At 45.4% G+C, this 15,616-nt stretch overlaps 1 long non-coding RNA gene across 1 annotated transcript in view; it reads right to left on the bottom strand.

Annotated features, from left to right (window-relative positions):
• Positions 1–830: 830 nt before the first annotated feature.
• The window catches only part of LOC108514805 (uncharacterized), a 35,372-nt gene continuing 20,586 nt past the window's right edge, over positions 831–15,616 (bottom strand). The window contains exons 3-4 of the long non-coding RNA XR_001881341.1: positions 7,895–7,974; positions 831–883 (exon numbers count right to left, since the gene is read on the bottom strand). This is a non-coding gene — a long non-coding RNA (uncharacterized LOC108514805). The remainder of the gene's footprint in view (positions 884–7,894; positions 7,975–15,616) is intronic.

Raw genomic sequence — 15,616 nt, 5'->3', positions numbered from 1 at the left:
TCAGCGTCATGGTGCTCTTCCCCAATCATTATAACCGATTTCAGATGGTGCTAGAAAATTATATTGACTCTGAACACCAAAAGAAATCAGTCATCCTCTAAGGGGTCACAGGAGGACGTGATGTTTGGGAGGGCCCAAACCTTACTAAATCCAGCATACATTGGGCCCTTTAACCCAGGCACGATGGAATGAGTCTGCACTATCCATTAAGTGCTATAGGTTTATTCCACAAAGAAGTATAAAATTCCAACAATGCGATATCCTGTACAATTACATTCATCCCTTGGTATCCTTGAGGGATTGGTTCCAGAAAGCCCCTTGGATACCAAAATCCACAGATGCTCAAGTCTCTGATAGAAAATGGTGTAGTATTTGCATACAGCCTACACACATCCTCCTGTATACTTTAAATCGTCTCTAGATTACTTATATTTAATGCAATGCAAATGCTATGCAAATAATTGTTATACTGTATTGTTAGAGAATAATGACAAGAAGAAAGTCTGTTCACGTTCAATACAGACACAACTTATTTTTGGAAAACTTTCGATCACAGTTGGTTGGATCCGCCACGGCAAAGACCTGACTGCCATTTGTGATATATGCCACCACTGTTGGAAGGGGTGAGGAATGGGTCAGCTACATGTGAGGCAGGTTCTCACAGCCGTCCTGCTGTTGCTTTCAAATACTTCCGAGCTGTCCCATTCATTTCTTTTGCTGTTGGCAGTGCGGCGCAGCTGGTCTCCCCCAAGAACACTGATTTCAAATGGTGCTAGACAATCACTATTTAAATCTAAACCACCATATGAAACCAGCTTCCTGAAGAAGCTTTATGATCTATTTTTTTCTTCATAATGCTCTCTTACCATAAACCCAAGACAACCTAGAAAGGAAAAGTTGAAACCTAGTTGTGAGTGAGTGAGTGAGTGGTCTAAACAGAGCTTTGTCAAATTTCATCTATTCATACAGTGATGTCACTGAACTTGTTACTGAAGGGGGAGCATGCCTGGGACTCCCCTTATTCTTAAGTTGCCAGTTGCCCAAAGGTTCAGCTTTATCATTTAGAGGCAAGGGCACACGTCAACCCCGTCACTCTTGGGTGGGAGGACAAGGAAAATCCTTTGCTTGGGTAAAGGCAGGAGAAGTCAGAGGCATCCTGTGATCAAGTACCCAGGCAGGCGGAGGATGAGCAGCAGTGGTGCTGGAGAACCGTGCATCGGACATGCAAATAGGACAAAGCAAGTAAGTGCTTGGTAGGAGTGGAAGAAAAATGCTTTCCTAAACCTATTATTTTCACCTGGAGATAACTTTGTTTGATCCAAAGGATTACTGAGATTTTGGGGTCTAGGGAAGAAAATAGACTAACTCAGAGGCCAAGTCACATAATGGCACTAATGAGATGCTAATGTCACTTCTGGAATGAATTCCTTAGACTGCATCTATGAGTTGTTAGAGGTTTTTGTGAGCTTTACTTAAGACTCTCCTTCCCTCTACTCCAAAGGTAAGGCTTTGTACTGTGAGTTCTCCTTGGCAAATTATTTTTTGCAACAGTTCTTTTTCCCCCTCACAGTATAGTTCTTGATATCATCTTATTAGGTGGCCTGTTGTCGTCCCTTTTTGTGTTCTAGGCATCCAAGAAGATACTTCATGTACCCAGGCCACCTAACTAAAGGGGTGTGCACTGTTTTTTATAAACTGTCATAAAAAAAATTATACATTAAATTTGAAATAATACAATGAATTCCTAAATTCATACTATCCAAATTCAATAACTATTCCTTTTGCCATGTTTTGCTTTAGTTATCTATATGTAATACAGATGTGTATTTTTTGCTGTATTGTTTGAAAGTAAACTGACAACCACCCATACATACACTGCTCCTAACTACTTCAGAATGTCTTTAAATAATGAGGTCATTCTATAAAATGAAGACACTCTTCTACATGACCACAAAATCTTACCATACCTAAGAAAATAAACAATTCCTTAGTACCCCAAATATCCATTCCACATCCAGCTTCTCCCACTTTCTCCAAACAAAAGGTTTTTATAGTTTTTTCAAACCCAGATTGCATCAAGGTTGATTCACTAAGACTGGTCTCTTTTAGCCTCAAAACACGACCCAACCTTTTCTTTGGCTTACCATGACATACCACCTTGTAAAAAACAGGCTCTAATTCTGGCTGTACCATTCACTTAGTCTGTTCCCTTGGTTTATATTTAAGAACTGAACTTTAGTTTCTCCTTCTGACTTTCCTCATATATCATCCTCATTTTACAATCTCGCTATGTGTATTAGAAGAACATCCAATTACCATGTGCCTGTGGTTGATGATTCCAAGTGGGTTCAGTGCTAGTCAGTCAGGAGGTGCACTGCAGGCTGCTTACCTTCTGATTAACATAACATTCTTGTTCCTCATGGGCTTGGCCAGTTATCTCTTCAAAAGGAGATCCCAGCACAAACTCATCCTTTATCACGGAGAAGCATCCATAGCACATACCTATTGCTGCTCGGCTAGTTTTTTAAAAAAATCTCTGTGAATAAGGGAATAGAACACCAGGGCTATGGAGATGTGTGGCAATCATTTCATCAAAGATGTAAACGGCTTGTTGACTGCAATGAAAGGCACATACTTTGTGAAGTGACAGGCAGTGACACATTTCAAGTGGATAGTAAACTTAAGCACCAAAACTGGGAAAAGTGCCAGGACAGAAGAATCACTGCAACTTTCAAATAATGGTTTCACTAATTCTGTGATTCCTTTAGGGACCCTCGGCCTCCTTCTGTACATGCTAGTGTAATTCGCAGTATCAGTGACGGAAGTACAAAAGCAGCAGCCAGATTATTCTCATCAGTCACAAAACTCCAAAGTCTGCTTATTTTTGATAAATAACTAGTTGCAGTGTTTGCCTACTGCCTAGAAGTTTTTCAAATGATTGACACTTCAGTTATGGGGAAAATTTTCCTGAAGATGAATTTCTTTTACTTATGTCTGATAAGATCATATACATCTCATACACCAAATACATCACACACAGTATATATTCAACCATGCCCTTAGCAGGGCCAAACAAATATGCTAAGTTTTTTACATTGTCTTTATGTATGCTTCTCAGAAGTTCAGCAGAAGGCTGAGCGTGGTGGCTTCTACCTGTAATTCCAGCATTTTGGGAGGCCAAGGCAGGAGATCACTTGAGGTCAGAAGTTTGAGACCAGCCTGGCCAACATGGTGAAACCCCATCTCTACCAAAAAATACAAAAAAAAAAAAAAAAAAAAATTAGCTGGGCTTGGTGGCACATGCCTGTAGTGAGGCTGAGGCTGAGGCAGGAGAGTTGCTTGAACCCAATAGGCAGAGGTTGCAGTGAGCTGAGATTGTGCCATTGCACTCCAGCCTGGGCGACAGAGCAAGACTGTGTTTCAAAAAAAAATTAGCCGGGCATGGTGGCGCATGCCTGCAATCCCAGCTACTCAGGAGGCCAAGGCAGGAGAATCACCTGAACCTGGGAGGCAGAGGTTGCAGTAAGCCAAGATCATGCCACCGCACTGTAGCCTGGGCGATGCAACCAGACTCCATCTCAAAATAAAAGGCTGGGTGCAGTGGCTCACGCCTGTAATCTCAGCACTTTGGGAGGCTGAGGCAGGTGGATCACGAGGTCAGGAGTTCAAAACCAGCCTGGCCAAGAAGGTAAAACCCTGTCTCTACTGAATACACAAAAATTAGCTGGGTGTGGTGGCAGGTGCTTGTAATCCCAGCTACTCGGGAGGCTGAGGCAGGAGAATCGCCTGAACCCAGGTGGCAGAGGCTGCAGTGTGCCAAGATTGCACCACTGGTTTCCAGCCTGGGCGACAGAGTGAGACTCTGTCTCCAAAAAAAAAAAAAAGAAAAGAAAAAATCAGAAGAATAAAGGTATATTATTTTGCATCTATGGGCTCTTCATATTAGCCCAGTGTGACAAGGTCATTTGGTATATCTTCCCACACTGCTTTTATGTCCTTGGGGAGAAAGTGGGGTACTGAGTTGGCAAGTAGTGACCACACCAGGTGTGGCAGAGCTGAGTAGTGGCAGTTGATTGTTTTCTGTGACATGAAAAGCCAGCAAATTGGCTTAAGGTCACTTCCCCTGGGCTTTGAGGATTTCACAAGAAGAATTCTACCTAAGCCTGACATTTCTTTAAGGATGTAGCTTTGAAATGTTCGAGACATCAGAGCACAACAGTCCCAACTTGAGTACTGAAGCTGGAGATGCAACTGTGATGCAACAGAACACACTGTGATAGACATCTTGAGTTGGGTCCCTGTTTTCACATGAAGCAAGAGGCTAGTTTCCTGAAAACAAGTCTGCATGAAGAGACTGGCTACCCAGTTAATAGCAAAAAACCCCGTGGCTCACTAGGAAGGAGATGGAAGAAAACCAGTTGACAAATTTAAAAGGGCTCATTCATTCTCTTTCCAGGTCATGCAAACGAGAACAGAGTGAGAGCAAGTGGGATCCGCTTATTTTGTTGAGTCTTTCAGTGACTTTCAGCTGCAAGGGCAACTCTACGGAGAAGGAAAGATTTCACTCAGTAAACATTAGCATGTTTCCAACCCTCCCTAGCCTCTCATTTCCAACAATCAATTTGATTGTTCTGTATTTTTAGGCCAGGATACGGTAGGGCTGAATTTCTGTAACTCAGGATGTTCTATTTTAATCATCAGCAATTTTAAGGCATGGCAACATCTGAAAGAAAGAAAAAAAAACGTAATGACTCTTACACACAGAACATGCACTTAAAATTGTCAAAACTCTCCATCTCCAGCATTAAAACAATCATCTTTCAAGAACAAAATCCTTTCTCGGTGTCTCTCAGCCCACAAGCCATGAGACTGTGTCTCCATTTCAAAACCCAGTCTGTACTGTCGTGCTTCTGCTGTTTCTCAGCAAGCTGCCTTTCTTTGTAACTTTTTTCTTTTTTTTTTTTCTGAGACGGCGTCTCGCTCTATCGCCCAGGCTGGAGTGCAGTGACCGGATCTCAGCTCACTGCAAGCTCCGCCTCCCGGGTTTACGCCATTCTCCTGCCTCAGCCTCCCGAGTAACTGGGACTACAGGCGCCCGCCACCTCACCCGGCTAGTTTTTTGTATTTTTTAGTAGAGACGGGGTTTCACGGTGTTAGCCAGGATGGTCTCGATCTCCTGACCTCGTGATCCACCCGTCTCGGCCTCCCAAAGTGCTGGGATTACAGGCTTGAGCCACTGCGCCCGGCCTACTTTTTTCTTCCAAATCTGATAGTGAAGCTGGAGCCTGAGATGTAAATTGATAAATGATACCAGGAACTCCTTGCATGGCAAAAGCTGAACAGTATAAATCCCATTGTTTTCCTGAATGTGAAATGCCAGTCTGTTCTTGCATGAGCAAACTGGATTAAAGTCACTTCCCTTGGGGCCTGCGGATTTCACAAGGAGAACTGCATCTGAGCAGGACACTTCTTTAAGATGTGGCTTCAAAATGTTTGGGACATGGGACACAATAGTCCTAAGTCGAGTATTCCAGCCGGACTATAGGTGCAGCTGGCACTGTCCTGACGAGCGGCCACACAGCTCTACGTCTTTCTTTGTTGCCCCACGTGCCTTGAATGGATGTTTTCTTATAGCAAGTGGATGAACAAGTTAACACAGGATCCGGCTGGGCTGCTTACTAGCTATGTGATCCTGGGCAAATCATTTAACTTTTCCGAGCTTCAGTTTCCTGATCTGGAGAATGGAGATGCGAATTTCTATATTGCAGTGGTTGTTAGGGTCTACGTAATGCGTCTATAAACACAGTGGGTCACTTTTAAAGCACTATATGAATGTTTGGTGTTTTATCAGCTGGATCAGAACACCGGAATGATTTCGAGGGAAAAGGCCAAAATGAACTGAAAAATGATGGGAAGAGTACTCTGTGAAATTGTCATATAGCTTCCATTTTTGGAACACTTAGTCCATGGCAGACACTGGACTTTGTTGGCATTCACAGCCACTAACATGGTTGGTGGTAGCATCTTCGTCTTTCAGAAGATGGGCTAGAGACTTAGAAAGGGTACATGACTTCCTCTTGGTCACAGAGCTGGAGTGGCAGACCAGGACTCAAACTCCAACATGCCTGATTCCCAGCCCAGGGATTCAGCCAGCACTCTTTACTGCTTGGTCCTTTACATCTTCAGCGCATCTTCATATGGACCTCTGAACAGTCACTGGCTCCCAAGTTTCAGGGTTTCATCAGTAAGTACATGAGTAAACCGTGAAAGCCAGCTTTGGTCCTGAGGAGTAGAAGTAGCACCAAATAACTCACCAAGAGAAAGGGAGAAAAATTAGAAATTAGCACAATTTGGCTTGTACTGAATGGTCAGAAGACCTGGACCCTCCACCACACTTCTGACAAGCAGTGTGACCTTCAGCCAGTCCTGTCCTTCTCTAAAGCCCATTTTCCCACTAACCTTAAAGAAGTTCAAGTCAAAGAGCACAGTGATGAGTCCCATAGATCATGCTTCAGATTATGACAGTGTTAAAATATTGACTCCAAAATACAGCCTGGCAGTTTATCTTCTCAAGTGTCCTGTTTCTATGACACTGTATGGTGAGATGACCAAATGCAGACTCCAGAGCCAGAATGCCAAGCTCTGCCACCAGCTCCTCACACAACCCTGCACAAATCACTTTAACTGTCTGTGCCTCAGTCTCCTCATCTGTAAAATGAGGTTAATAGGCCGGGTGCGGTGGCTCACGCCTGTAATCTCAGCACTTTGAGAGGCTGAAATGGGTGGATCACGAGGTCAAGAGGTTGAGACCATCCTGGCCAACATGGTGAAATCCCATCTCTATGAAAATACAAAAATCAGCTGGGCATGGTGGCATGTGCCTGTAGTCCCAGCTACTTGGGAGGCTGAGGCAGGAGAATCGCTTGAACCTGGGAGGCGGAGGTTGCAGCAGTGAGCCTAAATCGCGCCACTGCATGCCTGCCTGGTGACAGAGTGAGGCTCCCTCTCAAAAAAAAAAAAAAAAAAAAAAAAAGATGGTAATAACTGGACCTAGCACATAAGGTGGTTGTGAGGATTAAATCAGGTAGATATGATGAAGCCATCTGAACCAATGTTTGCACAATGTAAATATTCAGTAAATGTTAGCTATGATAATAAAAGTAACACATTAGTTTTCCATGAGCACATTATAAACAGAGCTGTGGCTAAGAGATCCACCACAGCTGGTAAATGGAGAGGGTGCAGAGATCCTGCTGTCACATGCTTTGCTGTACATGGACACATTCTAGAGTGACTACAAAGCTGAAATGGCATCTCCAACTGGATTTACTGAAATACATATATTTAATATTTTCAACTGCCTTCTCCTCTTCCCATTCTAAGACCTGAATATGGGATCTGTATCCTTGTTTTTAAGCAGGAGTTGTTATCGACTCTTCCTGACAGTAGAGTTGGGTGGTGGAGAGAAAAAGAGTAGAGATCAAATGGTCAAAATGACCATTTAAAAAAATGTATCGGGCTTGTCAGGCATGGTGGCTCACACCTGTAATCCCAGCACTTTAAGAGGTTGAGGCAGAGAATCACTTGGCCCAAGTGTTTGAAACCAGGGCAACACAGGGAGACTCTGCCTCTACAAAATAAATTTTAAAAAATTAGCCAGGCGTGGTGGTGCACGCCTGTGGTCCCAGCTACTTTGGAGGCTGAGGTGGGAGGATCACTTGAGCCTGGGAGGTTGAGGCCGCAGTGAGTCGTGATCACACCACTGTACTCCAGCCTGGGCAACACAGCAAAACCCTACCTCAAAAAAGAGAAAGAAAAAAATGTACTGAGGAATCATCCAGGTACAAAATAAAACTCCCTGGAGGTTGACTTACAAGCAGAAGCCTCTACTTACGTAGGTGTAAAAGCAATCTGTTAACAGATATTTTCCAGGCACAGAAATCCTCAGGAGGCATTTGTTCGGAAGACGTGCACCTGGAATTTAAATGACAGTGTGAGCTCCTAGGAAATCTCCTAGAGTAACAGCAGAAGAGAAAGTCAGTTGTTTTCTCATAAGCATGTTTCTCCACCAGTGTCACCAACAGAGGCATTTTTAAAAACGAGAAATAGAAAGCACCTTCCTCCTGCACACAGGTTGGGAAAGTTCCTGTACAGCGAGCAACACATGCCCCCTCATGCTGGTCCTCTCTGTGCGGGAGAAAACGCGAGGTGTGGCCGTTGCTAGGGAAACCAGTAACATGAGGCAGAGCAGCAAGGTTTGCTCAGCAAGATGTTTTAGGAAATAAAACACAGTCTAAGCCTATAGATCCAATCACAGAAGAAAGGCAGGCAAGGATCCCGCACAGGAGACAGAAGAAGGCTTCTGTTTTCACAGCTGATTCTGTAGCCTCGTGCTGTAGCAGTACAGGCTGCAGAAGGCCTGCAGAGGGGAGCGCCGGTCTGCACGGACAGTCTGTGATGGCTTCAGAATCAGGTGGAGGGCAACTGAGAAGAACGGAAACCGCCTCACATTCTCTCCTACCTGGTCTAACTTTACAGATGAAATGCATCTTTCAGCTGCATCGGAAGAGAGGAAGCCAGGGTCGTAAGGTCTTCTTCATTTCTGAAAACGGATTGTTCAAGTAAATCCTTCAGTCATCCCCCTGATGCCACCTGCTAGGGAAGCTGGGAGCACCTTCACAGTAGCTCCAAGGAGGTGTCCTTATAGGGGATTACGTCTCAAAACACATTTTACCCAGCAAGAGGCTGCATGACTCAGCAGTCTGAAGAAGAAAGCTCTGTCACGTTACCACCAATTGCAATTTCTAAGTTAATGATTACGGCTCCACCGAGGAACCTGAACACAGCTGAGGCCACAGAGCATTCCCCACGCTTACTGGCCAGTGGGATGATGTGGCCAGATGTGCGTGTCGGAGCTGAATGGTCAAGACAATGGTCTGTGACTGGCAGGTGGGCTCTTTAAGCCAGGGGCTACTGAACATGCTCTTCAGTGACTGGGAAGCGCTCAAGATGATAGCAGCACAGGAACAGAGTATGTTGGGAAGATTCTTGAGAATTGAGATTAAAATCCCAGAGGAGGTTGGCCAGTAAAAGAAATGGTCAGAAAAAGCCCTTCAATACTGTCCTACAACAGAAAAATACGTCTAAAAAACCAAGCTGAGAAGCACAGATGGGAAGGAAGAGGCACTGGGGTAAAACAACAATCAAACCAACCTGAAGCTACTGAACACACAGAATTCTGGAGTATTTAAACACTATCATAATAGCATGTTTCCAAAATTGTCTGATTATAAAAATGAGGATAGAAACCAATGTCAGACAAGAGCTCTTTCATTTTTTTTTCTTTTTTTTTTTGAGATAGAGAGTCTCACTCTGTCACCCAGGCTGGAGTGCAGTGGCATGATCTCGGCTCATTGTAACCTCCGCCTCCTGGGTTCAAGCGATTCTCGTGCCTCAGCCTTCCAAGTAGCTGGAGTTTTAGGCGTGCACCACTACACCCAGCTAATTTTTGTATTTTTAATAGAGATGGGTTTTTGCCATGTTGGCCAGGCCGGTCTTGACCTCCTGACCTCAGGTGATCCGCCCACCTCCGCCTCCCAAAGTGCTGGGATTATAGGTGTGAATCACCGTGCCCGGCCCTCTTTCACTTTTCAGTAGTAACTGAGGTCTGTGTCAGATTGTGAGGAACCCCGGTCTGCTGCTTTCTGGAAGCTTTCAGTATTTGAAAAAGTGGCTAGGGAAGCTGCTGGGAAGTCTTTCAGTTAACCTTAAAAAGCGTGTAATAAAGCCTAATTATAGAGCATGCTTCTTTCATCCTCTCTGTCACTCCTCTAGAGAATGTGGGGGCTTTCTAGCCACTGTCCCTGCAACCTCCTAGGATTTATATGTATGACCATTATTTACAGATGGGAAAAACAGAGCACTTAAAGTTTTGGTCAAGAAAACTGTGCGGGTTAGTGACGGGATTTCTCAGCTGTGAAGACCTGAGCTTGACAAATGCATTTTCAGCTTCCCAGGATACCCCTGGCTCCCCGGTGAGCACTGGAAGTCTGTCCCTTCTATAGCAGCCCTTGGCAGTTCCAATCTAGGGGCAGAAGTCAGCCTGCCACTGCAGAGGAGAGCAGCAAGTTCCAGCCCAGCCAGCGAGCACGCTGCACTAATGGGATTCCCGAGGCTCTGGCAGGAAGTCAAGGGTCAAGTGAGGACTTCTTAGGTGCTCAACAGTCACACTCTGGGGCCTGAAAGGTCTTAGAAGCTTATCTCTGTCAATCTCTGCTCAGAATCAAATCGATCGATCAATACCTTTTCCTTCTCTCTGCCTCTCCTCCTGAGCCCCAGCATATTTGAGTGAAGGAACTTATACGTACGTAGCCGTTTAAAAGCCAAGTGCTATCAAGTGAGCTCCCATTTCAAGGCACGTTTGAACTGGGAATAGAAAGACGGGCAGCAGCTTAAGCTTTGGGATCATACAGACCTGGATTCAGATTTCACTTGTTACACAGCCTTGGCAAGCTAGGGGCTTTAGTTTTGTGTGTGTGTTTTTTTTTTTATTAAGTAGAAATGATAATGTTAACTCTCAGAGTTGTTGTGAAAACACAGCTAACTCAAATAAAACACATAATACCTAGGTTTTCAACACGTTTAACCCCCCACCACCACCACATTCCCGTGAGGGGATGGAACATCTAACATTTTGGGGTAAAATTTCCAGATCTATACAATCGAATTGTTAAAACTGGTGTGAAAAACTAAAATAAGATTAGGCATCAGTAAATCAAGGCTGTGGGTGGGTCTGGGGGCTTCTCTGGAGGGAAAGGCCAGACCAAGGGATGTCCCAACAAGAAGTTAGGAGTCTGGGGAAAGACAGATACGATCTGAAACTGGGACCAGGAAATTCCATTTCTGCCTACTGATTACTCATCATTGATTCACCGCGTTTACATTTTACCAGGAGGACATGGGAGCAAATTGGAGAGGTGAATCCCACTGAAGTTTACAACATAAAAATAGACAGTGACAGAGGGTGTCAAAGGAAACCACAGGGCACGGCAGGGGCAAACATGGGAGGCGCCGGTCCCCGTGAGCCAGACACAGGAGGGACGTCACTTCTTCCGTGAGGGACTAACCAGCAGCAATGCTTCAGAGACACAGGTCACTTCTCGACACTCCTGGTCAAGACAAACCTCTTAAAATCATGGGTAGATATCCACCAGCTGCCTCCTAGGGGCCTGCACTGTGCCACACACTGCTGGAGAATACTGAGGAGGGCATGTGAACTGTCTGTCTGTGACCCAGGACCTAACTGTGGAATGGAGTCCAACTCGCAGGGACAGAGAAAGTGCTCCAGTGTGTCCTGCTGGTGGAGAGCACAGTCGTCACTGGGGACCAGATGAGCTCAGGGCAGGCTGATGGATTATTCAGACAGGAGAGGATTCATAGGGCCAGGGGCCTGAGCTGGGCTTTCCAGCGGGGGCAGCCTGGGCAGGGGAGAAAAGGAGAACTCCAGGGAGGGGACAGTGAAACCATGCCAAAGGTGGCAGGGGTGAAGACAGTGGGGGATGGGGCAGAGCCACGGTAGATGTCCCACCACCAGGGATCTGAGATGACAGGCCAGCAGGCGTGTGGGGGTGGAGCCCAAATGTAGATCCCCACCCCGCACACAGGGTGAAAGTGAGCTGGGATCAGGGATGGCAGGGGGTGAGAAGAAACGTGAATTTTATGAAGAGTAGAAGAAACAGATGTTTGTTAAGACCTAACATGTGGAAAGCACTGCTGTGGACAGGAGTGAGTGACACCTGGGGCCAGTCTTCATGGAGTTTACAAGCCGGAGGGGGATATAGCCCTGTGGACAGGTAACTGTTATTACACGGGCTAAACACTAGCATGGGGGAATTCTAGGAGATGCAGGGACCCACAGGTATGGCACCAGACTTTGGGGTCAGAATAAGGATTCCCCACAGAGGTAGGAGCAAAAAGAAACAGGATATGGTCTGTTCCTTTCAAGCTTCCCACAGGGGCCAGGAGCCCCTTTTGCAGGATGTCTTAATAAATGGGACATAAAGGTACCCATGTGTCTAGAGTGCAGTGTTGGCTGGAGACAGTGAATATATGAAATGATACCCTTAAAATGCCCTTTGGCTCAAAATGAGTCCCTTTCCCCGACCCCAACTTCAGAAGTCAAAAGGAAGAGGATCATGTCATGGGACCCCAAATTACACTCACACTGCAGGTAAAACACTGGGGTGACTTTCACATGCACAGCTAAGAAGGAAGACAGTTTCCATATGACTGCAAGTGCACAGAAAATCTAGCATGCCCAACAGGAGGAGCAGGGAAGGGAGTACTTGCTTAGCAGGGACTCAGGAGCATGCAAAGTCTCTGTCCTGAATCTGCTCCCTCTGTGTATGGAGGCCATGAGTAAGGTACCCATTCCAAAAACAGCAGCAAGGGGAGGGTTAGGAGACATTCTCATCCAATGTGAATATAAAAATCTCAAGAAGAAAACAATACCCACTGCTTTCTGTTCCATTGTCCCAGCTTACTGTGTGCTTTTCTGTTAGGAGAACTGTACCCACAGCCTTAATTTGATGCATTTGCTGGATTATGATTTTTTAAACAAAACAGGAAAGAGAAAAAATCCAAGGTAGATTTCAGTTAAACTATCACCACAATGATTCTCCGTTTCACTCCCGTGTAGGAAATGTGCATTTGTTTCTACGGAGCATGTGTAGACAGCCCTAGCTCCCTGGAAGAGAGATCTGAGGGAAGGCCATTATGGATGCACGGTGGTCTTAACACAGCGAAACTCCGTTCTTCAGTAGCTTTTTCCTTTTTTTTTTTGAGACAGAGTCTCGCTCTGTCACCCAGGCTGGAGTGCAGTGGCATGATCTTGGCTCACTGCAAGCTCCGCCTCCCAGGTTCAAGTGATTCTCCTGCCTCAGCCTCCCGAGTAGCTGGACTACAGGTATGCGCCACCACACCTAGCTAATTTTTAGTAGAGATGGGATTTCACTATGTTGGCCAGGCTGGTCTCAAACTCCTGATCTCAGTCGATCCACTTGCCTGGGCCTCCCAGAGTGTTAGGATTACAGGTGTGAGCCACTGCACCCAACCAGTAGCTCTTTTTAAAATAAACTGGGCTGGGCATGATGGCTCACACCTGTAATCCCAGCACTTTGGGAGGCCAAGGCTGGAGGATCACTTGAGGCCATGAGTTTGACACTAGCCTGGGCAACACAGCAGGACCCTGTGTCTCTACAAAAAATTTAAAAAGTAGCGGGGCGTGGTGGTTTGTAGTCCCAGCTACTTGGGAGGCTGAGGCAGGAGGATCACTTGAGCCCAGGAGGTTGAGGCTGCAGTGAGCCTTGATGGTGCCACGGCACTCCAGCAACAGAGCGAGACCCTGTCATACACACACACACACACAAAATTAAAATAAAATAAATTGCCTACTTTAAAAATAAAGGTAAGGAGGGGTGCAGTGGCTCATGCCTGTAATCCTAGCACTTTGCGAAGATGAGACAGGTGGATCACTTGAGGTCAGGAGTTCGAGAACAGCCGGGCCAACACGGCGGAACCCCGTCTCTACTACAATACAAAAATTAGCTGAGCTGAGAGATCACACCACTGCACTCCAGCCTGGGTGACGAAGGGAGACTCTGTCTCAAAAAAATAAAAATAACAGTAAGGCAATACAGGTGTTCAGGAGGGGGTCTGGGAGGTGGCTGTCATTTATCTCCAAAATCATGCTAGAAGCTCAATATAGAATCATTTTTCCTCCACACTGTTTCCATGGGCTTGGATGAGGAAAAAATGGCACTTAGTGTTACTAGGACCAAAAGACAGCTCCTCCTACTAAAAGATCATCCTGGAGTTACTTAACTGAATATTGATGACATATTAACATTCTTTGGGGGAAAACACGTTTTGTAATAATTAAAAAAAAAAAAAAAACAAAGTGATCAATGAAGCTATTTAAACACCACCTGGAAAAATAGGATTGACTCCACAGGAGGGCTCCCTGGGTGCAGAGATCTCGGTGCAAATCCCATTTCGCTGACTTGCTTTCTCTCCTTAGACAAATGTGTGTGGCAGGGCTGAGGACCTGCTCATGTCCTTTTCTGGGGACGCCACACATGGCCGGTTTCTGGCTCTCGGGGACAGTGGCTCAGGTTCAGAGGAGAACCCTTACTGGCTGTAGTGTGGTGGGCACAGCAGGGGTGGGCCGGTTCACCTCCTGGCTTTGAAGAAATGGGTTCTCTCCTATGGCATCTGTGATCCCCAAAATCCTCAATCAAGCAGGAAGCGGGTGAGTCGATGGCTCTTCCCAAGGCCTTCTCCTCCCATGGACAGCTTCTCTGTCCGAGTTCTCTCGCTGTTTCTCCCCCTTTACTCCATCCCAAGAGGCACTTGTGAGCTTCAAGGGCATCTTCTAAATATTACATTCACTCAGTGCCCCAAAGAGTACAGCATGTTCTTAGAACATTGCTCCATTCTTTCTCCTGCGGTAAGGATTCAGTTTGTTTTATTAAGAACTAGTGTGGCATAAGTTAATTCTCATCCAAAAAAAAAAAAAAAAAAAAGTATATCAAGTCTCTTCTTTTGGCGTATAGTAGATAGAATTGTTATTATTCTTGTTTCTGTCCCAGAGCTAATACATTCATGACACACTGGCAAAGGATGTTTTGAAAAAGCTGTCTATGGCAAATAACTGATTTGTTTCATTTTGTAAAAACGAACTTCTCCATTCTGACCCAAGTCATTTTCTAAATGATCTCAAAGGGCAAGCTGCCTCTTCCAGCAGGAGGCTGAGGCCACGCTGGAACCTCCTTCCGAGGTCTGGACAGGAGCTGTGTGGTGCAGAGGAGGGAGGGCTGGGCCCAGAACCCAGAGGTCTGCCTTGGGCTGGCCTCTCTCTCCAGTCCTGTGACCTCTGGCTGACCAAAGCCTCACTGGTTCCGTCCCTTCGTGTCTGAAATAAGCAAGCTATATTTAATAGTTTTCCTTTTGCTCTAAAATAAGACGATTCTGAAATATGACATTAAGTGCGAGGCTGGTTTCTGCTTTGGACCTCACCTAAGGGGTTTTAGTCATAAGCCCATGTGTGGAAACTGGCCCTGCCAAAAAAGAAACATTCTGAATCATTCAAAACCATTAAGAATGTTGGCTCTGACTTCAGAAAGGCAGGATAAACAGACCCGTGCCCAGCGGGAACTCACTTACTGGATGTCTGTGTTTTTAACTCATCGGTGCCTGAGCACTTCCCAAGTTCCTTCTGATGGCTTCAATGTTTAATGCTGTCACATTTGTACTATTAACTCCACTTCATAAAGGTGGGGGTGGGTATTTAATTTGGTGCTAAGTGCTCATTAATCTTTTTAGTGTGGTCACCAGAACTGGCTTTTTTGCAGCCTCTATCCAAAACAGGTTAATTCTCCCGCCTCACACAGGTTATAAAGTAAAGAATAAAGCTCCCCCGCCCAACTTTTAAAGTCCTTTTCCCCTAAACAATACTCTAAAATCAATGAATCTAGAGATTCTTTGGACTGGAATGGGTTCCAAATCAATTGACCTCTAAGCTCCAAATGCATTTGGATTCTGCTTCTATTGATCTGAA

Source organism: Rhinopithecus bieti, unplaced genomic scaffold (genome assembly GCF_001698545.2).
Source record: "Rhinopithecus bieti isolate Rb0 unplaced genomic scaffold, ASM169854v2 scaffold_34313, whole genome shotgun sequence".
Taxonomy (NCBI): domain Eukaryota; kingdom Metazoa; phylum Chordata; class Mammalia; order Primates; family Cercopithecidae; genus Rhinopithecus; species Rhinopithecus bieti.
Note: the sequence above shows the minus strand (reverse complement) of the source record. Positions and strands in the feature narration are given on the sequence as shown.